The following is a 24,079-nucleotide window of genomic DNA, read 5'->3' as shown; positions in this document are numbered from 1 at the left end:
CTTCGCAGCCCGAAAGAACTGGACGTTATGTCCCCAGGAAGTGAAAATCCCTTGCAACCTTGTACTGGAATGGGCACGGTGTCCCCGAGAGGTGGAGATCCCCTGTAACCTGGTACAGTGGTGGGACTCCCCGCCTCACGGTGAACCCCTAGACCACGAATATAATGTCCCGTTTTCCCCCGGTTGGTGTATTCAAATTCCTAGTAAATGGGGTGGCTATGCCCACCATGATCATTCTTGTTATGAATATGCTTGGTCCTTTAAACATTTCCTATTCAGCCCAGATAGTATAGTTGATACGCGAGAAATAGATCCCCTACCCTATGAGAATACTCCTCTAATGAATTGCTCACGAACAATTAGCTGTGATTCGTTATCATGGGATCCAATAGAAACCTGGTATGTACCAGAACTACGAACCTTTATCTGAGATACGTGCATTTGTTGGGGTTTCTCAGTACCAGGATTTAAGCCTGGAGATCCCATGTGTTATGGAAACGTTATCAATCAAGAAACTGCGTTAAAATGTGGAGTTATACTCACCCACGAAACGAAGTGGAATCTTGCATGGGAAGGGGAAGCCAAACTAGCCGAATCTCACGACCCATCAACATGCTCCACTGCTAAATATCCAGCCCCTCAAGGTACCTTTTGGGCATGTTCAGATGGGAAGATGTACACGAAATGGCAGGTTTACGCCGTGCCATCGGGATTCCATCAATGTGCCCTTCCAAAACATTTGATTTTATTAATCCTGGGTACAACCGAAAGAAACGAGATACTCAAAAACCCCAATCTGCACCTGAGTGGGCAGTGCATGGAGTCCAAATACCTGACTATTATACTTGGGGCATGACAACATCTCTGATGTTAGAAAATATATTTACCCCATATGTAGCTCTTAAAAGACACCAGTTTGTGTTAGAAAATTTAACCTGGCAAATGCATGTTTTAAGTAATTAGACCTCACACGCTTTTGGAGAATTGAACTTACAGGTGCAGCAGGTGTCGAAGATGGCCTTGCAAAACCGCTTAGCCTTGGACATGCTGCTAGTTAAAGAACAAGGTGTGTGTGGAGTACTAAACCATACGGCTGGAGAATGCTGCGTTACCATACACAATGCTATGACCACGATCGAGGAAGCCCGTCAGAAGATACAGGAAATCACAGCCAAGACAGGAGACTTGTTCCAATCAATGTTACCGAGTGATTGGACGGGGAATTGGAACCCAGCCTCATGGATTTCAACTTTGCTCAAAAGCCTCGGACTTACGGGATGGTGGGATTGGATAGTAGAAGCCTTAGTAATGTCTTTGTTAATATTAATCAGTCTAGCTATCGGCTTTGCTGTAATGAGGTGCCTGATTCGCCGCTCCTTCTCTTCTATCTCTTCCTCTCTGTGCTATGTCCAGATCACCACCATCGAAGAGGACCTCGGAGTGGTTGAGCCATGGGGTGGTGTAAGGGACGAGGCTCACATGGCTGTGCTGTAAGCACAGGCAATGCCCCAAGAGAAAGCTCCAGAAGCCAGCCATGGGGAGGGGCCCGGCGTCACTCTCCTTGACTGACTAATGTCTCAACCACTCCTGGAGCTGGGGTGAGAGAAGACTCTAGAAACCTTGGGCTGGAGCCAATAAATAGGGGTGCACGTGAGCCTCCTTAGGGCACTCTCCACACCGACACCCCCCTCTTGTTGGCAGATCCGACGCTGGATCCAGGATCGGTGATTTCTTTCTCTCTCTCTACCTCTCTCCTGCTTCCCAGCTCTCTCTCTTTCTCTTTCTCTGTCCTCCTTCTCCTTCTTGCTCTCTGCTTTTGATGTTGTGAAGTAATACAAGGCCTACCTCAACTCCTCACAAAGCTGCTTAGCTTGTGTTATATATTAAGACATAGAGGGTTGATGCTTATAGAAGTGTTCGTGCCATTAAAGTTGGAGTTTGTTTTTGGACCTTGAGTGTTATTTCACCTTAATCCACACCGAGGGGATTTGCGGATCGTAGTCACTCTCCCCTTCCCGCAGGTCGGGCGTGACACCTACCCATTAGGAGTTAGCATAACCATAGCAGAATTAACACAGGAGCATATGGACAATTTTCAAAAGCTGAACCCTTGGCCATAGAGAGATATAGAAAACCCAAGCACAGACAAAGCAGATTAAAAGCTAGGAACAGTGAAGCGTCTTTTGACTAGTTTTTGAAATAGATTTCTAGAAGCAAAAAATACTTCTCTCTGAGATATTATTATGATTGTCTTTTTTTTAGCTCTTGAGTTTTTCATCAGAGAATGTTCACCTTTTTTCTTTTTTTAGATTTTTAGCAATATAGGTGAGATGATCAGATGTGGCTATGATAGGGTGTTTTTGAGTGAGAGTAGGGGGACTAATCCTATAAAAACAACCTCCTAGGATCCAATTTTCTGAACAACCCTGAAAATTACATATCGGGACCGTAATTACATATTCAGAACTTCTCCGTAAGTATCCAAAAAGGCATTTCATTGTCCTTCTAGTTTCTAATTAAAACATTTCTGATGTAGCCAAACAAAGTGTTATAGACGCAGAGAAGCAGAAAATGCAGTTAAACCAACTGTTCTTACTTGAAAAGTGTTGACAGACCTAGTTAATTGCTATGCTCATGATACGGATGATCATACCAAGAGGTGCTTCCCGGTGTTCAAGGGCTAAGAGGAAGAAATTGGAATACAAGAAAGGGTGTCATAAACTGCTGGGAATCAGTGAAGTTGGGTGGAATCTGTGAATACAGATGAAGTGTGGGGAAGAAGTAGGATCAGAAGTAAATAAGCCCACAGGATGCAGGTCAGCTTTGGTTGTGGACCATAAGGTGGAGAAGAGTACTGATGGAGAGAGGATCTCCCTGCCCATGTCACTCAGATGCGATTTTTCAGAAACCGTAGAGTGGTGCTTACTTGGTACAATGCTGTCTGATTTTCTTCTCAGATACATATTCATTTGTGGAGTGGATTTTTCTTTAATATATTTTAGAAAGGGCTGAAAGGTTTTAATTGTCTCCTGGATTTTTTTTGTCAGAAATTATGTTGATTAATATTGTTCATAAAAGGGCAAGATTACAGGCACAGCTGTCTCTGAAAATCACTGAAATAATAAAACTATTAAGTTTTCAATGGTATCATTAAAAGAAAAATATTTTATGCAAGTGTATTTAACTTTACAGATAGTTATTCAGATTGTGGGAGTTACATTACTGCCTTTTTAAAGACATTTGCCCCTCTATCATATTGGTCATTTCCATTTGACTCTTATCAGAATTGGTAGACACGCTCCATGGTAAAAAGCAGTATCTAGCTTTAAATTTTAGTTCCCTTAGTTGGTTATATGACAGAACATGACCAGCAACTAAATTGTAAACTGACATTAAGATAAAAAGAGCATAATACTGAAAACTGCAAGTCAAACATTTATGTTCAGCTCACAAAGCTGTTCTCTATTCAAATAAAGATAGAAAATAGATGACAAAAACCAATGTTGTGAGCAGGACTATTGTCTTTTGCTATTCATGGAGTGCCTAAGTAACCAGTATACAGTTTGGTGTATCTCTTATGCTTACATAACTCAAAGACAGTGGAGTTCTGTGTGGTAACGTTACAAACTCAGTGATGTAGCATTTCAAATTAGTAAAGTGATTCACTACAAGCATGTTATCCGAATTTGGTAAAAACAGTAAAATTGACAAGTAAAATTAATCCCTTCTGTGATTCTCTTGGATACAGTGAACTGTACTGTGAACCAGATTTGGCTCAGTATCTGGAAACAGAGCCTGGTAGACCCTATTGAATTAATGGATACCAATTAAAGCCTTTAGAGATTAAGAATATCTTCCTGTTCAATAGCATTTGTTTTCTTCATTGTCAAAGCTCATGATATTGTTTTCTATTCCTGAAAATAATAAGGAAGTTCCTAGTGGAACACACACTCACATAGCCTCAAACCCAATTTATTTTACCAATCTGTCTTTGCTTTTTTTTAACACAATCTTAAGTCATATATTTGGCATATTTCATGGCAGCATAACAAGCCATCTTTTCTTTCTTTCTTTTTGTGTCATCTGTGTGCTTTTAATCTTATAAGCATTAGAAGAGCCCTCTGGCTAGAATGTTAGGTGATCTTTATTCTTGTTTCATTTTATCAGTGAAAGAAAACAAATATTATTTTGAAAATGTAATTGAACTTAAAGAAAGAAATCTAATTACGCTAGGCAGTAAGTGAGCATGGACCACTTAAATTTTATTTTGAATGAGTTAAATTTTTTAATATAAGGCTATTTCAGGTACAGTGGGCTACAAAATAGATGAAGTTTTGCAAAGCATAATTTGTTATGTTTTATAATAGCTTTCACTGTGTAGCAGGTCAAAATGAGTCCTGTAGTTTTAAATTAGTTTTTTGGATATTAACAGCTTAATGACTGTGGAATTTCTATCAGGATCATGATCATTTTTTAAGCTTTAAGCAAGCTATAAAGAGAGTTTTAAGGCAATACAAAAAGCTGCTCGAATTATTAAAAATTATTTTTTGCCACTAGCAGAGAAGCAACAGAAGAATTCATGAGCTATCAGAAAAGCAGAACATTTGTACAAGGTACGAGATATTCCAAAAAGCAGGTTGCATTCATTATGTGTTTCATCAGTAAGCACTGTTGGTAGACTTCTGCATTTCAGCGCCAAGTGAAGTTCAATGCCAGTAGAAGGTCATCGGAGAATGAATGGATTCCAACACTACTATTACTTTATAAGCTATTGCTCGTTTTACCACTTCAACGTTGGGAGAGATAAATTTTATAATCCTGAAGTTATTTGGATTAGCTGCTTAGAACCTTTTTGTAAATTATAATACTCTAAAGCACCTCATTTTTACGTTTTTGAGCTAAGAAGAACTTATCGAACAAAAACACTGCATACTGTACATGTGCCAAAGTAGCTCATGGGAGGTTTGAATACCTCTGAATGGCGTGGTGCCAGTGACATCTTGAGCTGACTGTGCTGTCTTAAAGTAACAATCTAGAAAGACTTTTTAAGCTTAAAAAATAAAATCTCAGCTATATAAAGCTCTTGCTATTTATAAGCAGAATAGAAGATATTTTAGTGCCGTGAGCCAGTAGGTATGAGATTATGAGATTGCCTGCTTAACTCTTTTCTGAGCTAGCATAATGAAAGGATGAAATGGGTGATAAAGAGAAGGACCCAACTGCATACACTTAGAACATGTCTTCTCTGGGTCTAGTTGAATCTTATTTAGGTGACTTTGTTTTGAAACAGGAATAATAATCTTGCCCAGTAGGGAAGATTCATAGGGATTGTTGGTTATGGGGTATTATGTAGTTGAGAGTTTATTTACTGAATTTATTTCAATTTATTTACTGAAAGTAAAATTGGTACTATTCTAACTACATTATTTTGCACCCAGTATTTATAGGGTATCAATTAGGCCCAGTGGCACTGGTAATGAGTCAATAGATCCTAACAGCTATAAGTGCAGGATAAACATTTGTTAGCAGAGGAAGAGATACTTTTTAAACTAGAAGCATTTAGGCCCCAAACGGAAAGTTATGGACAGCACAAAAATTTCTGAATAATTTCTGTGGAAAATAAATAAGGCTTGGAGCTCTACTGACCTCTCTCCAGCTGTCTACCAGTGGTGATGGCAAAACCAAAGGAGATTTTCTAAGGCATTTTTTTCTTCTTACAAATTCAAACCAGATCATGTGAATTTCTGAGGGTTTTTTACTATAAAGCTGTGGAACAGTCCCAAAGAGGTATGTACAGCCCAGCTCTGTTTTTCAAGCCTGGAATTACATGGGCTTCATTTGCCTTGTCATAGACTTATTCTCATAGAAATCTCATCCTGTATATATGACAAGATCTCCATTCAATGACAGAGGTGCAATGTTTGACAGATACAGATTAGGTATTAATTAGCTGGACACCAGAATTGCTACTGATCTCAGCTAAAGCTATTTCTGGCAGCTGGATTCAACTAAAAGAATCATTTCCTAGGTCCCTGTGATGGGCACCTGTCCCATGAGCATACATTGGCCTCTTAATACATTTCAGAGAGAGAAAAATCCTCATTGAGAAGCTGAATGATTTATCTTAAGGAAAATATGCATATGCTAAAAATAAGTTACCGTGTTGTAGACTACAAGAGAAAGAGTGTGGTCTCTATGGAGGATTATGCTGCTGATGGTAAGTGCTAAGCAGACTCTTCCATATTTTTTTCCTGATATTTTATTTTTTGGCAATGTCAAATTGAGGCATTCAGAAGGTATCAGGTTTAGAAAAAAAATATTGAATTTAAGACATTACGTTGGCAGAACTTTATCCTTGATTTTGGGTGCTGGATGATTTGTCTCTTTGCAGCTTTTCTCAGTACTTCAGGTGTAGAGTCGGGAATTTTTTTCTTAATGAAAGCTTAAATCCAAAGGACGTAACCTGATTCCAGCTGCCAGGATTTTCAAATGTGCAGGTAATAATTAAACTCCTTATGGTAAAGTGGCATGGTCACCAGACAACTAATAGAAATTCTGGTGTGACAAGGACAACAAAACTGTCATAAATAACTATGCCTGTAGACATTTTAGTATTAGAAGGCCTGATTAAACACCCATTCAAGCTTACAGGAGTCATAAAATGGGACTAAAAGACTATGACTTTGTTCTTGGAGAACTGCTAACTTCAGTTTTCTTTCAGTGACTTCAGTAGAGTTGTACTGAAACAAAACTCCTGAAAGGGACTATGTTCTGTAGTATGATTAGCAAAGGAGAATTACATGAAAAATAGATGAAAAAGAAACATGTTAAATAGTTCTCAATAGAGGATTGTCGTGGTTTAATCTCAGTCAGCAATTAAGCACCACGCAGCCGCTCGCTCACTCCCCCCCACCCGGTGGGATGGGGGAGAGAATTGGAAGAGCACAAGTTAGAAAGACTCGTGGGTTGAGATAAAAACAGTTTAATAATTGAAATAAAATGATAATAATAATATGATAATATAATAATAATACACAAAACAAGTGATGCACAGCACAATTGCTCACCACCCGCTGACCGATGCCCAGCCAGTCCCCGAGCAGCGGCCCCCCCGGCCAGCTTTTCCCAGTTTATGTACTGAGCATGACGTCACATGGTATGGAATGTCCCTTTGGCCAGTTTGGCTGTGCCCCCTCCCAGCTTCTTGTGCACCTCCAGCCTCCTCAGTCAGTAGAGCATGGGAAGCTGAAAAGTCCTTGGCTAGTGTAAGCATTACCTAGCAACAACTAAAACACCGGTGTGTTATCAACTTTGTTCTCATCCTAAATCCAAAACACTGTACCAGCTACTAGAAAGGAAATTAACTCTATCCCTGCCGAAACCAGGACAAGGATTTATCTAGTGCTTAGAATGGCATTACTTCCACTTATGACCTCTAGCTAGTATAATAATGGAAACAACATCATGACTTTGAGGAAAGAAATAGCCAACAAATAGGAAAACCAAGCTACTTCTGGCCCTACATGGTTAGATTTTTGACTTGAGATCACATGAAAAGGAACAAAACAAACTGAGGGAAGCGAAGGGGCATTGGCAGTTACACCTTAGTCTAACCAAACAACATCTATTTCTTTATTCCCTGTAATACCAAAATAAGATTATTCTTCAGGTGGCAAGGTTTCTCCATAGCTTTCTGTAGACGTATTATGGCTAGATTTTTCTTTAAATTCAATGGCAACATGAAACTTGTGCAGTTGAATTTGAAGTTCTCGACCTTAAAAAGCTGAGGAACAGAAGTACATCTTCTTGAAACGTAAAGTTCTTCCCCTCATCTCAGCACATCCTTTTGGCTAGTTTAGGAGCTTTCCACTCAGTATTGTGCTTTTCATGAACCACTTCCTTTTGTTTTAAGGTGTCTCATGGTTCATGCATTTATAAGACTCTTGGCTACCCCACTGCAAATACCAGTCGGTAGCACAATACCTAAACACCTGCTACATTTTCTGAATCTAGCCTTAAATGTCTTACTGTCGCACCTCCCAGCACAAATCTTGCATACTTTTCTTGGTCCTTTCTAAGGCACAAGCCCTCATTAATGTAAAATTAAAATGGGCTGCAGAGTTTTGCTCTTTATTATTTGTCAGTTATTTCCTGACAGCCTGGAATTTGCACTAACCTCTGTTTGACCTTTCACATTCTGACAACCTCAAACTGGAAGTTTGTTAAAGGGTGCCAACATATATTGCATATTAACATCTATGTTAAACTGACTTTTTAAAAAGCATTTCAATAGCATTTGGCACCAAATAACTTCTTAATGGTGACAATTGTATGCTATTATCATTGGAATTATTGTTCCTGAGCATATCAATTGGCATATCATTTGGCAATGTTTCTTGAATTCTCTCTGGAAAAAGCTATGGGTTCAGGTATACCTGCACATTATATTTCAGGAATATTTAATGAAGTCACACATTTCTCAGAAATAATCTTTTGGCATATTCAGGTCACATATACATTTTATGGGGTTATAGCTGAACACAAGAAAATGTGATGGACAGAATCATACAATTTCTGTAATATATATTTCAGTGTTAGAAAGGAAGCTCTTTCTTCTTGACTAACACCTGTCTACTGTGAACTGTTGTGTACTACAACAGGAAAGAAATATTTCCTCTTTCTGTTTATGAACTAGCTTGATCTTGGCCATCACAGGTTGAGTGCAAAGGGCTACTGCTCTGTCTGTTTCTTCTCTGGGATGTGTCTATGGCAAATAGTGGAGTGTAATTCGTGGGTGTGTGGACAGTACAGAAAAATAAATGCGAAGAGTAGTTTCCTTTGAACACAGTATCACCTACTTTAACCCTTGCAGCTGTATGTAGCAACAGCACCATCTTTGCACTGCTCTTGACTTGGCAAAATGCTCAGGCAGGGTCATAGTCTCTCTGGGAGTATATTATCATGTTTAGAATGCTAACAGTTTAACTGTGACAAATTTTAAAGTTTAAGAATCACTTCAGACAAAATACATCCTATGGTGCTGTTTTCTCTGGAGGCAGTCATCGTAGTTCTCAGATTCTTGCAAAATTTGAACTTGCTGTCTTTTTCTCAGACAAATTAGCAGTGATTACAACTGAGGAAAGACTGCAGGCCTTGACATGGTAATTATTCTAAGAGATAATTAAGAAGCAGAACAGAAAAATATTGCTGAAGGATGAAGACAGCAAGCTACATTATAACTTAAAGCAAAAATGTTGAAACTCGCATCCATACATGGCTGTATTTTTGTGTGTTGTGTTATGCTATAGAAAATGTAGTCATCTCACCAAATATCCATCATCCTTTTTTACCCCAGGAGGTCACAGTCAGAAGAATTTGAGCCAGGAGAGGTTCTGAGAGCTTGTCTTATTCCAACCATTTCATCATCTTTTCCTGAATCAGAATCGACTGTATCTAAAGCACTCTCTCAAAAGTTCTCTAACCTGTTCTTGGAAACTTGCAATGATGAGTATTGCATCGTATTCCTAGGCGATTTGTACAATGTTTACTTCCCTAATTGTTAGAAAATGTGGCAAAATCCAATATAAATTCCCCTTGCTGTACTTTAATCCCCTTATGTCTGCTCTGTACTTAATGGACACAGAGAACAGCTTATTGACTTTTACTTTGCAGTAGCAAATATGGAAAATTATTCTTGTGTTTTCCTTCAGTCTTCTCCTTTATGAAGTTAGTCCTTAAAGTAAGTGACCAATCCAAAGAGAAATTAATTCAAAATGATGGAGGATGTTCAGCCAGTTACTTCAGGGCTTGATCTGATGCTGATTGAAGTGAATAGGAGAGTAATCTTGATTCACAGAAACTGCATTTTTACCACATAAAGTGTCAATGCCCTCATTCCTGCTGCAGTCAGACATGCAGATTGCTGGGCAGCACAGAGCTGGCTAAGCTTCTCAAATACATTAACAGTGTTAGCTGTACCATGTCCCAGCCCCTGGCCAGCTGTACGAAGGGGATAGAACATTCATGCCATCCAGGATACCCAGATGGTGTTCCTTACTTTTTATTTCCCGTGCTTTTGCTATCTGCTTATCTACTTTCATGGTCATGTTTGCCATCTATTTATTTGTGTATGTAAAATTAAATTTCCTTGTTTTCTTCTCCCCTTTTGTTTCCTCTAGCTGTTTTACATGGTGGCATCTGTGGAATGCTGTGACTTTAATTACATGTTTAACATGCAAATTGAGGAGAAGGCAACAAAAAGCCAAGACAAACTTAAAAAAAAGTCCTACAGTTTTTGTTAAAAATTCCTACAGTTTACTTTGCAGTTTGACAGCATGGGTTAGTGTTCTTAGTATCGTTTCACATTCTAAGAAAGCACGTACCTATGCTTACACGTAAAAATAAGAAAACAATTTGAATATATAGGAAAATACAAGCAAGTTAGAGTTCACTCCCTCATTCATTCATGCAGTACCTAATTCTATCTTAGAAACTTAATATTGTAATATTAAGAGTAATCGTTCAAGATCAAAGGAGAGAAGTTGAAGTTATTTTGAAAATATTTAAGATTTATTTTTAATTTTTAGTGAAAAGCTTATTTTTCAGTAAGTTTTATGTGTTGTCTAGTGCATTTTATCTGGGAGACAGCAGGAGTGGGTTTTTTGAAATGTCTGATCCAGTCTCATGATCTAATTCTATCTGGATGGTTTAAAATGTAATGACAAGTTGCATATGTGCTTGAAGCCTCTTGAGTTATACATATTACAGTTATTGAAATTACTACTTTATTTCTATTGTCTCAGAGCACTGTGGGGAGCTACTGGCAATCTACTCCTTTCTAACCAAATTCACGTATGTCTCAGAAAGGGAAGGTTCTGTTCCTCTTCAGTGCCATGTTTAATCCCAGGTAGGCCGTCACTGCCTTATGTTCACCTGTCTACAATAAAACAGCAGCATCAGCCATATTTTATCAAGATTATTTTTGGGTATCAATTCATATATATATATATATATATTCGCACACATGCATACACATTTATATTGCACCAGAGCAAAACATATGTAGATTGCACTTGATAACCACATGACTTGAAGTGCTCCTGAATATAATAGCCCGTGTGAGTGGAGGTGGCTACTGTGCATCTTATTACTGCTGCTTGAGTGTCATCTTAGTGCTGTATCCCACGTTATGCTGTGTAGGCACTTTGAACTTAGCTGAAAGACTGTTGACATCAGTGGGCCAACTGGAGTGACTTTTTGTCTCATTCCCTTCCTTGCCCTTTAATATACTCGATTTCAATACCTTATTTTAGCATTCCTTTGTCAAGGTCTGCAAACTTCAGAGTTTACTTTTATGTGCACCATAGGAAGCAGAAAGACAACACACTCTAAAGTTACCAGAAAGAAATTGCATCCTGTAAATGAGTTTTGGGGTAGTTCTGCTAGCCTTTCTCTCCAGATAATCTTGGGTATTCAGGAAACATGCATATCTGTAACTACTCCTTTTCATTTTTGATTTTCAGTTCTTTATATTTGCATTTGCAATTACTGGGCAACTTCAAATCTTCCATGCTGGCACAGCCTAGATTGACTGGGGTACCTCCATCCAACAGGAATAGAAACCCTGTATGTTGACACACAGATAATGAAGTGGTATGGTAGAAACAGGACTTGCATGATTATGCTTCAGTTTATGCTGAAGAAAAAGCAGGCACTTCCAGCTTAATTGCTGCTCTTGTCTCTGAGAGGTCCGTTTCTTCCAAATTCTTTTTCTCTTAAGAAATTCAGCTACAATGTAATTAGGAGTGCAAAAAAAAAAAGCAATAAAAATGTAAGTGTTGGAGGATATGCAGGCAGCAAAAGTACATCATGAAGGTATGCAGCATGATAACATGATACTTTCCTTTCCCCTCATGTGATCTAAATTCATGAATTTATGAAGATAACCTGGTGGTGTAAATAAGTGTTTCTTGTACTTTCAGATTAGAAAATGAAATTCAGAGTTTAAAAGAATAACTGGTTTACAGGTCATGAGTAATGCTTCCCAGACACAGATATTATCCACAGTGTGTTTCAGTATCGATAGAAAACTCTGCTTTTACTCATTTTTCAGTCATGGGACTTTGTCTAAGCCTATGGCATTCAACAAAAGATCAAATCCTGTATAAGGCTAGAAATATAATACAGTAAATATGGTTTATTTTTTATTAAAACATTGGTAGATCATTTAAAAAGTGCCGTCCTTTATTCAGGCTGCTAGTCACGTTGAAATCCTTAAAGCATTCAGATAGTGCAGTAATTGCACACATCTGATGTCAAGGTTACAAAACTTTGATAAAAGCTGTAGCTTTGTTTTGCTGTAGATATATCATGTTCATTGCTGCAGTGAATCAAAACAAAGACTTCTGGAATACCTTTCCATGTTATATTTAAATCTTGTGCTCATAGTCCAATGAGTCATGTCAGCAGCAGAGCTAGTAAGTGAATTTATATTTGTAACCAGATAACCATCTCTTTAGGTTTATAAATGGTTCTCCTTTTTAAGAGCTTAGTATGCAGCAGTTGCCTGAGCTATATGGACTTCCTCATTAGGCTGATGAACTTCAAAGCATTTGGGGTGCCTTCCAAGTATGAAGGGAGGATGCACAATGCATTTCTACTGAAGTTAACAGTAAAAAGAGCATTTTTCGGAACATAATGTTCCAAATCATTCATTTCTTTTTCAACTAAAAGAATACATAATTTTTCCTCTAGCAAGCCACTCTTTCGTCTTGCCACTTCTGATCTGTAAAATTAAGTTTTACTTGAGTGAAGGCTTTTATTGACCTCATGTGTACTGGATTTTCCTCTGTGGAGGTCAGAATAGGTACATAGCCTATGAGTGAATTCTGGCCACATTTTACTGCAGAGGGGTATTTAGCAGTATTTCCTCAAGTCTTTAATTTTCATGCCTCTAAGTTCTGTTTTGCTATGGTTTAACCATAGTCTGTCCAAGTCCTACTGGGTATGTTTAAGTTAGACTGGATATATGTTTGGTTTTGTTAGAGATAACTTGTAAAAGATGTTCCATAGAAAGCCTCTTATTTTCTGTTTTAATAAATCTCAGCCTGAAGACAGATTATTTTATTTATTTTATTATTAAGCTAATAAACCGCAAATTCTACTTGGAGTCTTGAGTCTGGGAATAAGCCTTAATTCTTTGGCAAAAGGTGTACTGAATGGGCTGTAATGCAGTCATCTTGAAGTCACTTCAGGTTTGAGTCCAAATACAAGGTAGGACCTAGCACAGTATATTTCCACAAGGTAAAATTCTGCACTGTGGTGAAGACAACTTAGTATTTTTTTAATAACTTGTAAGAAGCTGTGAGAGTAAGATTTTAAGATAAGGATTGAAACTGATCACCTTCTGAAGTTTAGTGTTCCTTTTCTCATGTATTAGATCTTGGAAAAAGTTGTGTAACCAGAAATGGAAGGAACTGACAGTACACTTGGGTGCTGTTGGGGAGGGAGTCTTATAGAAGGTGCATAAAAGAACAGAGACCCCTAGTGTATCTGTGTTTTTTCCTTCCATTTCTATATGTTTAATGTGAGATTTGTATAAATAAAGATTAAAGGGTTGGATACTATCCTGCTTTGTGGAGGTAGCAGATGTGTTCTGCCTTGACACAAGGAATACTTGCCAGTGAGGCTAGATTCCCTGAGGTCAGCTCCACACAACTTGCTGCTGCTGTACTTGGTACTTGTTCATACCTGTAGGCTGGTCCCTGAGGATGTCTGTCCCTTATAATCTAAGGCATGGGACAACCAATTTACCAGATCTCCCTTCTGATGCTTTAACATGAGCTGTGGCATATGCATGGAGGGAGAAGAGGAGGAGGGCTGCAAGTAAGTGTCACTGCGTAGTGCTTGTTATGCATTATAATAAAGACTAAGACTATTTCCCTAGAGGGATTGTATTCTTATGGGATTTTCAGGTACTAAAGGTATTAAGCATGCCTCTGATTTTATGAATCAGGCTGTTAAATTCATAGTCTGGACTTCCCACCTGAAAGAAACTACAGCTTTTGAAGTCAGTGGTATGACATGACATTTACTTTGCATTTCTTGACTTTGGGTTACATACTACCACACAATGTGATGTACTTGGACAGTACTTAACCCCGTGTGGTAGGGAATCCTGACTTCAAGAACTGAAAAACTAACATGAATTGAAGTTTGAAAAAGAAATTTTTGCAGGCTGTAGAAGCTGGCATTTTTTATTAACTTATTTTTTTACCCCCAAGAAGGGAGAAACAGGAAAAATGTATTTCATAAGTGTGCATGACTGCTTACAATTCTGGCAGTGGAGCACAGAGCCTACTGTCCCTCAGGTAAAATAATTTGCTTACTTTGTGCCTATGGACATATTAAAAACGTAGCATTTTGCAAGAAGACAGTGAAATGCATTACAGATGATATGCCATGTAGTTTGGTGAAATCATTTTACGTGGTATGACATGATTTTATAGAGCTCAATGGCGTATCAGCACTGCATAATAGTATGTCAGGGGCTTTAAGATGAGGGAGAAGTCATCCTCTATTGAAGTTGTAGCTATTTTAATCAAAGCACTATGGTTTTTATAAAAGTCAAGGTTTAGGTATGCTTGTCTGAGATGCAGAAAGGCCAAGATGACAGAGAAAGGCTGTGTTCAGATGAAGTTGTACATGGGAATGCCAGCAATGTACAAGGAACTCATTTTATTACTTATTCTTCTGCTCACTGTTACTTTTCCTTTTCAACTGCTTGTGCTTCAGTTTGTGTGAACTGTTGCAGACTGACATTGGATGTTTATCACAAATCTAGTTGCTGTAACCATGAATAGCATGAGTATTATGCATTTCACAGATACAGAACCAAGAAGTAGTCATTTCACAAAGTTCTAGACTAGAAAAAACTAGAAAGAACTGGATCGTGAAGAAAAGATGTGGATTGTCCAAATGGTGCAATGTGGGCATTAGTTGAGCAGTTATTACTCAGATTTTGTTTAGTCTGAATAGGTGATTCATTATCAGTTGAACAATCGGTGCTGCTGGTATTAGTGGTGCTGTATAGCATGTAGGAAATCATTGACAATTTGTCTCTTGTGCTGATCAAATTAATTGGCATTCCAAAGGGAGGATAAATCTTTTCTACATTTCCACACACTGTGTTCTGCTCAAAAAGAAAGCTGAGCTGAGATACTCTGATCATCGTCTTCCAGTTATTCCTAATTTTCTCAAATCAAGGAAATTCCTTTGGGACTCTCTAATCTAGCAGATAGAAGCAATAAAAGATGCAATGGCTGGACAAATTCAAGCAGGAAATAGGGCCCAAATCTTTAACAGTGACTGTATGAACAGTTTACCAAAGTTCTGTATCACCTGGAATCATTAAATCAGGGTGATCTTTCTCAAGCAGAGCTTAGAGTTCGTTTATAAAACTCTATTGTTTGTATTATGCTGTTGATCTAATAATACAATTATAGTGGTTCTATTTGGTCTTATAGGACCAATTTTTCTTGTACTTTTTTCCATTTTTAAGCAGGAAGTAAAATTTGTTTTGTTCTTAATTTACACAAAGTTGGTTTGGCATGTTACACGTGATGTCTTGTGGCAATGCTTTTTGGGATTTGTAGTTCCAATGAGTGTCCATGATTTATGGAATAAAATAATAGAATGTATTTTTTATTACTACTATCATTCATGATTTTGACTAACTCGCTGTGACTGGAACTCCCTTTAATCCTTATGTATTGAGAAGTCTGATTTGCTATTTTCAGTCCTTCCTGTCCACCTTCTCCCACCCCATCCCCAATGAATTTGCTTTAGAGAACATAGGAGAACTTAGTTATATAGGGTTTTATGATATTAACATGGGTTAGACTGAAATCATTCGCATGTAGCAATGCATTTTGCCCTGCTAAGAATGGTTTTGAGTTACTACTGTTGGAGATATTCCATCCTGAAGGACATGCAAAATTGTATCTTCAGATTAACTAAAGAGATACGCTAGGACTATCTTTGAAATCACACAGCTCTGCTAGTCCTGATAACAGGGAGTAGGATTTTTCAGAGAGGAAACAAAGCTGAGTGAATGGCATACGTTTCCTCTATGAATTCCTTCCAGTTTAAGTTGCAGGAAAATATGCATAAGTAAGCACAGAAGGTCTGTGTTTGAAATCCTCACATGAATGTATTACCTTTTTGAAAATTCCTCCCTTCCATCTACTTTGATTGTGCTATGCACACTGGTGGGAATCTTGAGTGTGTCTGTAGATACTAGCAAGATGGCAGTGATACAAAACTGGTGTAACAGACTGAGACGGGAAATTGGAATTAAATACCTGGATCAGTACAGTGTCCTATTTGATTCATGAAACACTACATTCTACAGTCTTTTTACTTCCTTAGTTTTGTTAAGAGTTGATTTGAATTAACAAATTTAGTAATTATATAAACTGAAATGATGCATACAGAGAAGAGAACACCAGTGTTCTCAGTTCATGGGAGCGTTCTCTGTATTACTTGCAGAATTTGAGCTCATTATGTTGTTTACCTCTGGAAATCATCCTTTCTGTGTTCCTTTTTCTCAAGCGGCAGCTTCTCTATGACTGTGTTGCCTGGAGTATTAAGATATGGAAAGGTAATCCTGTAACAGTTGGGATTCAGTAGCTATACAGAAAAAGGAGAAAAAAAGAAATCCTGCTATGCTCAGAGAAAAGCCCAAACCCTATAATTAAGATAATGCTTCATTTGACAACTGAACAGGAGCCAGACCTTCAGTCATTTTGGAGCTGGTATATTTCCACCAATTGTTTTAAATCTCTTCAGTCGCCAGATATTGTTGCTCTTCTGCTGTCTGGCAGGACACCAGTGATGCTGATCTATGATTCAACCAAATAGGAAGAATAAATTAACAGCAGTGTAACTGCTACATTCTCAATCCACCAGAATTAACCACAAGTGCAAAATGAGACCATCATGAGATCATGATTGTGTCTGCAGAGTAGACCATGTTTAAGGTACCCTTTACTGAATGAGAATGTGGAAGGGCTCCATGAGGATAAGACTACACTGATTACTTCTCATATTTTAAGAGAAATATTTTACAAAGTTATAAAATCTGTATTGTATTCATGCTATAAGTGCATACCTTGAGTTTTCCAAGTCAGAGAGCAAGGTCTTCTGACCAAATTTCCAACTTGTGCTGAATTTTTACATATTGCTGCCATTTATTGTTGAACATACAAGACCAGGTACATCACACTTGGAAAATTGTTTTGAGCAGAAATCTTGCAGATTTTTCTGCAGCTGAAATAGTATTCTTGTAACCTGTATATGTGCTTGACAACTGTTGGTGATTCTTAAGTAAGCTTCTGTCCCAGGATATGAATTTCCCTGTAACAGCTCTTAGATTTGCAGACGTTAATGCTCAGCCCTCTTAAAAAAAAAAAATTCCTAAATTCCTCCCTCTTAATAGCAAGGAAATCTCCCAGGAAATAAACCTCTGCTTGTCACCCAGGGTGGTACTGGTGAGAAAAAGAGAGTAGAAGGGAGACTGAGAACCCTTTAAGTGCTTTGGTGAAATTCCATTGTATATAACAAACTTTCACTTCTAAATACTCTCATACTGTTTGGTTTTGTTGCTTGATACATAGTTTCATTAGAAGTTGTTTGTTCAGATACATTTTTGAAACCGATGTGATAAAGCTTCGTAAATATAATCAGTGTCAAATGTTTTCTGTAATGGATTGCAAACTCATTTCATTGTCCATTGTTCTCCTTTCTTTGCTAGTAACTAATATGCCACACAAGCAGTGAGCTAGTTGACTGTTTTACTTACTGTGAATCATAAATGTGAAGTCCTTAACATAAGCACATTTTGTCCTAACATGTGAAGTTGTTTTCTAGAGAAAAATGAAGTGCATGTTTTTAAGCAACATACCAATAAAAGCAGATAAAAATCATATTATCTGCAGATTTGTAAAGGGAGGCCTATGTAGGAGCCTAATACAATTTCATGTAAAAGCACAATGTTTTGTTTTTCTATTTAAATGAAAAGGTTTGGTATGCCCAGAAGAAAACATTTCATTATGGCTTTGTCCTTTGCAGTCAAATAACTCCTCTCATCTAGGTTTTGTGTATTTAGATAGTGTACTCTGATTTTTTTTTTTTAATTTAATTTGGAGACATTGAGTCATTCTTTTGATAATAAATGTTCTTACAAAGAAAAACTGAAAGTATCTTATTTTAAAACTTGATTTTTAAATATATGAATCATAATCTTCTTACTGATGGATGCTGAGAAAGTTGAGGTTGGTGTCATTGGGAATAAATACAGAGCTAAATCGTGTATGGAAAGACTTGTTACTTCAATGTACGATCGTGTTGTCCTTTCCTGCATCCTTATTTGGAGTGGCATTGCCTTTCAAGCTAAATACATGAAGTAGCACTCACTATAAAAACAAGTTTTCACAGCTCTGCTTTAGGGTACTGGAAGGTTTATTTATATGTTATATCTCAAAATCTTACATCTGAGGCTGGAGCCCTGCCATCTGTGGTTAACTGCGCGTTAAGACGACTGCTGCCAGTACAAGTGTACAAGAAGACAAGTAAGGTGAGTTGGAAATTATCTGCTACAAACAAGATAGAAGCACATCTCTGGTATAACTAGAGCCTTACATTAAAGGAATGTGTTAAGTTTCCGTTACTTATATGCTTGTTCTTTAATATTTCCCTACTTTAAACACTCTGTAGCTCTCAAAGGATGTTACCCCACGTCACCTTCCCCCAGCCAAGTAATGGCCAAATAAATGGAGCTTTGCACTATTTTGGAGAGTTAGTTCACAGATTGAGCAGTGAAAAAAATACCTTCTAGCACTGGACATATCCTGATATGCAGAGAAGATAAATAGTATGGTTTTACATCACTGTGAAGGTCAGCAGCAGCTGCATTCAAGTCAAGGAGATTGTGGCTGAAAGACGCTGCAAGGACTGCCACTCTGCAGAGATGCCAACGCATTGCAAGTCTGTCAGTTTTAACTCTACAAAAACATACAGGCCTCTCATTTCAATGAGACGTGCAGAGCATGGTGTCATCCTATCATCTGGCTGAAACATGGATCATGATTTGTGTGCGTGTCTGAGCACTGTTTGTCGTGAGATTCTGGTGAGACATTGATGGCTAAGGAAGTCTGAAAAAGCACCGGGGTTAGACATTTTTCCAGTGCAGGGTCATAGCATTTCACTGAGGAGAGGATTTGCAGTACCTTAATGTGTATGTATATAGACTAGGATGGCATATGCTTGTTTTAGATTCCTGTTCAAAATGTGAAGTGCAGAAATGCTTTAAGATGTTTAAATCCATTCTACATATTCTCCACCATATGGTAACTATTTTTATGGCTTGTTTGTATTTTTTTAGTATTCAACAAAACCTCTGTGGCTGCTGGTGGAAACATCCTAGAGAGGAGACAAAAAGGTTACTAGCTTGATCTGACAGAAGTTGTTTAAACACAGTGTGTAGTTACTCATCCGAGTCATATGATTTTTGTGCTCAAATAAAATTTTAGTATACAGGTATGGCAGTTAATTCCATGTATTCGCAAAATAAGGTGACGTGAGAAATCAAACAAAACATGGTTTATGATTTCCAGCAGTGTTGGTGTTTTTAGTATACATTCATTGTTTCTTGATTTCTTCCTCACAGGTGATAGAAATTGCCTGATAGAAACCAATAAGGTAGAAATACTGTGATAGCGCAAAGAAAAATAAATCACTGATGAGCAATGGAACCGGTAGCATAGAAGAATGAATAGTTTAAAGAAGTTCTGCACATTGATGGGTTTGAAATTAACTATAGCAACATATCAAACAGCTAGATAGTGGTATTGATGGAGAACTGTAAATGTAGGCATTGGGAAAGGAGGAAAGGTTTTGAGCTTAAAATGATCCATTTGTATTTGAACCAAAATTATTAATATTTCCTGAGTGGGAGGGAGATGGGAAAAGACTTTTTAGTTTTGCCTGCAGATTAATTTTTCAAATGAGAAAGGGCAAGTTTCATTAGAAATGATCTCCCTGTGTTTCTGAAGATGAGGTACAGGAAAAGGCAATTTCTGGTTGACATTGATTTGGGTTTGCTTTTCTTATATGTGCAGCAGTCACCTAAGCAGAATTCTGGGAACGTGTATGGAAAATATATTAGTTTGTGACTCCCGTGCATTGAATTACTGCATGACCTCTGCTTTACTTTTCCTGCTCTGCTGCAGAAGATATTGAACATCTGAGGATTTCTCCCCCCCCCCCCCCCCCCCGATTTACATGTCAATAAAACAGTATTATACACAGAGGAGCAACTAAGGAACACAGAAGTTAATTAATCTCAAGATTACACAGCACTGAAATGTAATTTTAGAAACTGTTCTGAGTTTCCCGGGTAATTCTATTATCCCAGGAAGAACAAAGAAGTCCTAGTACTTTTCTGCTTTAACATTTGATATCAGTGAGGAGTAAGTTGTTTCCTCTCTTTGAGCAGCTAATTCCCAGCCATACCGTCAAACTGGCTCTTGGCAAAGAGCTGTGCTGCCACTATTCCATACTGCCTGCTCTTAGTGAAGAGGCACAGAGTGATAGTACTTATTTTCCTTCCTGCAATGATTAGGGCGGCAGCCATGGCATCTCAGGGGCGACCATTTCTGTGCTGGGAAGCAGAAGTGAGGTTTACGTGGCACGGTAAACCCTTGCTGTGTTCCTGATGGGCCATGGGGGATATGTGGTGTGTCCCCAGAGGCCAGGACCATGGGAACACTTTAAACACCTCCTATTCCACGTTACAGACAGTGGGATCTTCATTCCTATGTGAACGAATAATGACAGTGATAACTGCTTAGATAAAGTGGACTCTACCATTGGTGCATACAGAGAAGCTGCTCTAGTGGGTGATTCAGAATAGGATCGTAATTTGTGCCTCCTGGTTGCCTGCAGGAGGGACTGGACTCCTAGATTTAGTTCCTTAAACTTGCATGGTAGAAAATAAAAAGTTGCATGGTTCCTCCCTAGGAACAGAATGTGAGTCTCACCAAATATAATTGTTTGCTCTAAGAGGTACAATCCTATCAAGTCCGTTGCGTTAGTTTAATTGGTAGTGGATTTCAGGTGTACAACTTATGTAAAAGGAATGCGAGGAATACAAAGGCACAGCATGCTTTTTTGAAAAAAAAACCTGTACTTTTTCTGTGTAGAATAAATGATGCCCCCTATTAAAAATAGTTGCCTGTGAAGAGTCTTCTGTGGGTGATGGTGAACACGGACAAGAGATGAAGACTTTTTGCCAACTTGTTAGAAGCAAGCACACTAATGATAAACTATGATAATTTTTTTCTTAAAATACATCTTTTTAAGGAAGAAATGTAACCAAAAGCCCAGGCTTGCCGTGTGGGAGGAGGTGTTTTCTTTTAGCTGAGAATTCTTATTTCCAAGGCTGTACATCAAGGGAGTTTTCACTCCAAAGCTGTCTACACTGAGGAACAGTAACATCTAATGAAACTGATTGTTAAAACCTCAACTATCACATCATAAGAGAGTTGATATAATAGCGCCTGCAACTGTTGCACATCCTCTTTGATTTATTTCACTTTTGATCTTTACCACCTGCTGGACCAGCATAGCTTTGTTCACCCTGTTTCTTGCTGAGATGTTTCTAAATTAACCAATATACCAAACAAAAATACATTAACAATCTGTGCTTATCTTTACATGATCATTATTTGGGCTCAATAAGAAAGGACATGGATAATAACTGATTAGCTATGCAGAAAAAAATGAGCGTCACACAGAAGAAAGAGATCAAGGCTACATTTTTAAATAAAACAAATTCCTGTCATTTAAAGATTGCAATTTATTATGTGGCATGCTGGCTGTGCTACAGATTTCCCTGTACTTTACTGATGGATGCTGAGAAGTTGCTGAACACAGTTGCTGCTCTTGGGCAAATAGTATTTTGAAATGCTGTTGTTTTCTAGGTTTGAAAATAGATTTTGTAAGTATAAATTTGAAAGTGATTGTATGTTTTGAGCTCACTGAAGATTGGGTTTGAGCATACAAAATATGGATAGCTTCCATATTGGTACCTGTATTTCTTCTTAGCCAAGTATTGTATCAGTTCAGTTTACCGTATCAAATAATATATGGGAGTGGGCAGAAACCTACATGGGTTTCCTAGTTAGAAATAAGAGAAAAAATCCAAAGTTGTCCTGATGATATGAAGAATCTACAGGTTTATGTCACTAGCTATTGAGAAAATAAATATAGTTTTATATCGAAGGAAATGAAGTGAATGGTGGAATGTTTACTGGTTTGTATGCCGTAAAATAATTTCTCTGACCAACTCTTATAGAATGTCCTTCTAAATAATATTTTTATTAAATTTTCTTCCAATGTGAAGCAGAAGCACTCTGACAATCATTTTTGCTCCCTTTGTGGTAAATCTGGAGGAATACCCTCTTCCACAGTTCACCCATGTGTGCAAATGCGTGTGAATGATGAAAGGAAGACTTATCTCCACAGTGATAAACTCCTAGGTCTTTGCTCCCAACACAGCTGGTTTTTACCACAAGAAGATATTGTCTTGTTGAGGAAAACAAGACTTAGAATAGATTCCTGAATACTGACTTCCAAAGGGAGTAACATTACTGTTATACTGCATTTGCAGTATTTGTTAGTTTAACAGGAGTCAGTTAATATTCTGTTAAAAAGAAACAATGTGAGTCAGTAGTAGAACAGAAGCCGGAGAGTATTTTAATTGCAATTATTTTCACTAATCTTCCAAGCAGTGAATTTACTGTATTCCCAGAGAGTTTGTGACACTTGTTTCCTTTCTTTAGTTCTCATGTTCTCCTCCCTAGTAAAATGCATTTATTTGAGTTTTCTTAAATAAAGAAAAGAAAAAAAAAACCCAAAACCCAAACCAGCCAAACCTTTAAGAATGAAAGCTGGTTTTGCAGAGCTTTTAGAATTACACTGGTAGTTTTTATGTAAATCTCATATGTTATCCATTTACTGGATTAACATAACAACACAGAAAATCCTCCAGGGTGCTAGTATATTATGAACACATCTGCCATCTGAGACAGTCAGTAGATACAGAAATGAGTTTGGTTTACAGAGTTGTACACTGAAGATTAGCAGAGTCCTACCAGCTGAACTCAGTGCGACATGTTTCACTCTATTTGCCTTTATAAATCTTCAGCTGATTTATAAGAAGAATATTCAGAAGAATTTCTCAAAGTCATAAGATACCAGCTTGTTCTATACTGGGCTGCCTGTTTAGGAAGGTAGCAATTGGAACACTTAAGCAGCCAAATCTCAGCCTAGGCTGGGGCTCAATCTACCCCCAGCTAGGGGAAAGATTTTTATTTTCTTAGGATATTAGGCAAAGGGCCGCAAGATGATTAAGGGATGGGAGCACCTCACATATGAGGAAAGGCTGAGAGAGCTGGCACTGTTTATTCTGGAGAAGAGAAGGCTCAGGGGGATCTCATGAATATGTGGAAATATGTGAAGGGAGGGTGTAAAGAAAATGGAGCAGAGCCTTTTCAGTGGTGTCCAATGACAGGACAAGAGGCAATGGGTACAAACTGAAAAACAGGAACATAAAGAATTAATTTTTTTTGCTGGGGGTGACTGAGCACTGAAGACTACTTAAAACGTGTTTAAAATGTCATTGTGAGAATAAAGTACCTTATCGTTAAGGCAATGAGGCAATGGTCCACTAGCAACTTTTCTGATACTCTTCTGTTTCCCTTATCCAGGGAACTCCACTTCCATGCTGTGCAGTAGTATGGTGCGTAGGCATGATGAGATTATCCAACCTGACTCAGGAGCCATGTAGTCAGTTTATCGCAGGAGGCACGTAGCTTCATCTGACCGCTGATTAAGCAGACCTCTTAGCAGGGCTGGGTAGACTGTGAAGAGAGATTAGTTCATGTATCTACACTGCAAGATTTATTCAAGATTCCCCTAATTTAAACAAACAGGAGCAGATGCTTAGATGTTGCAGGTT

The sequence above is a fragment of the Aptenodytes patagonicus genome, chromosome 9 (assembly GCF_965638725.1).
Source record: "Aptenodytes patagonicus chromosome 9, bAptPat1.pri.cur, whole genome shotgun sequence".
Classification (NCBI taxonomy): domain Eukaryota; kingdom Metazoa; phylum Chordata; class Aves; order Sphenisciformes; family Spheniscidae; genus Aptenodytes; species Aptenodytes patagonicus.
The sequence above is the reverse complement of the archived record's forward strand: the minus strand, read 5'-3'. Positions refer to the sequence as shown.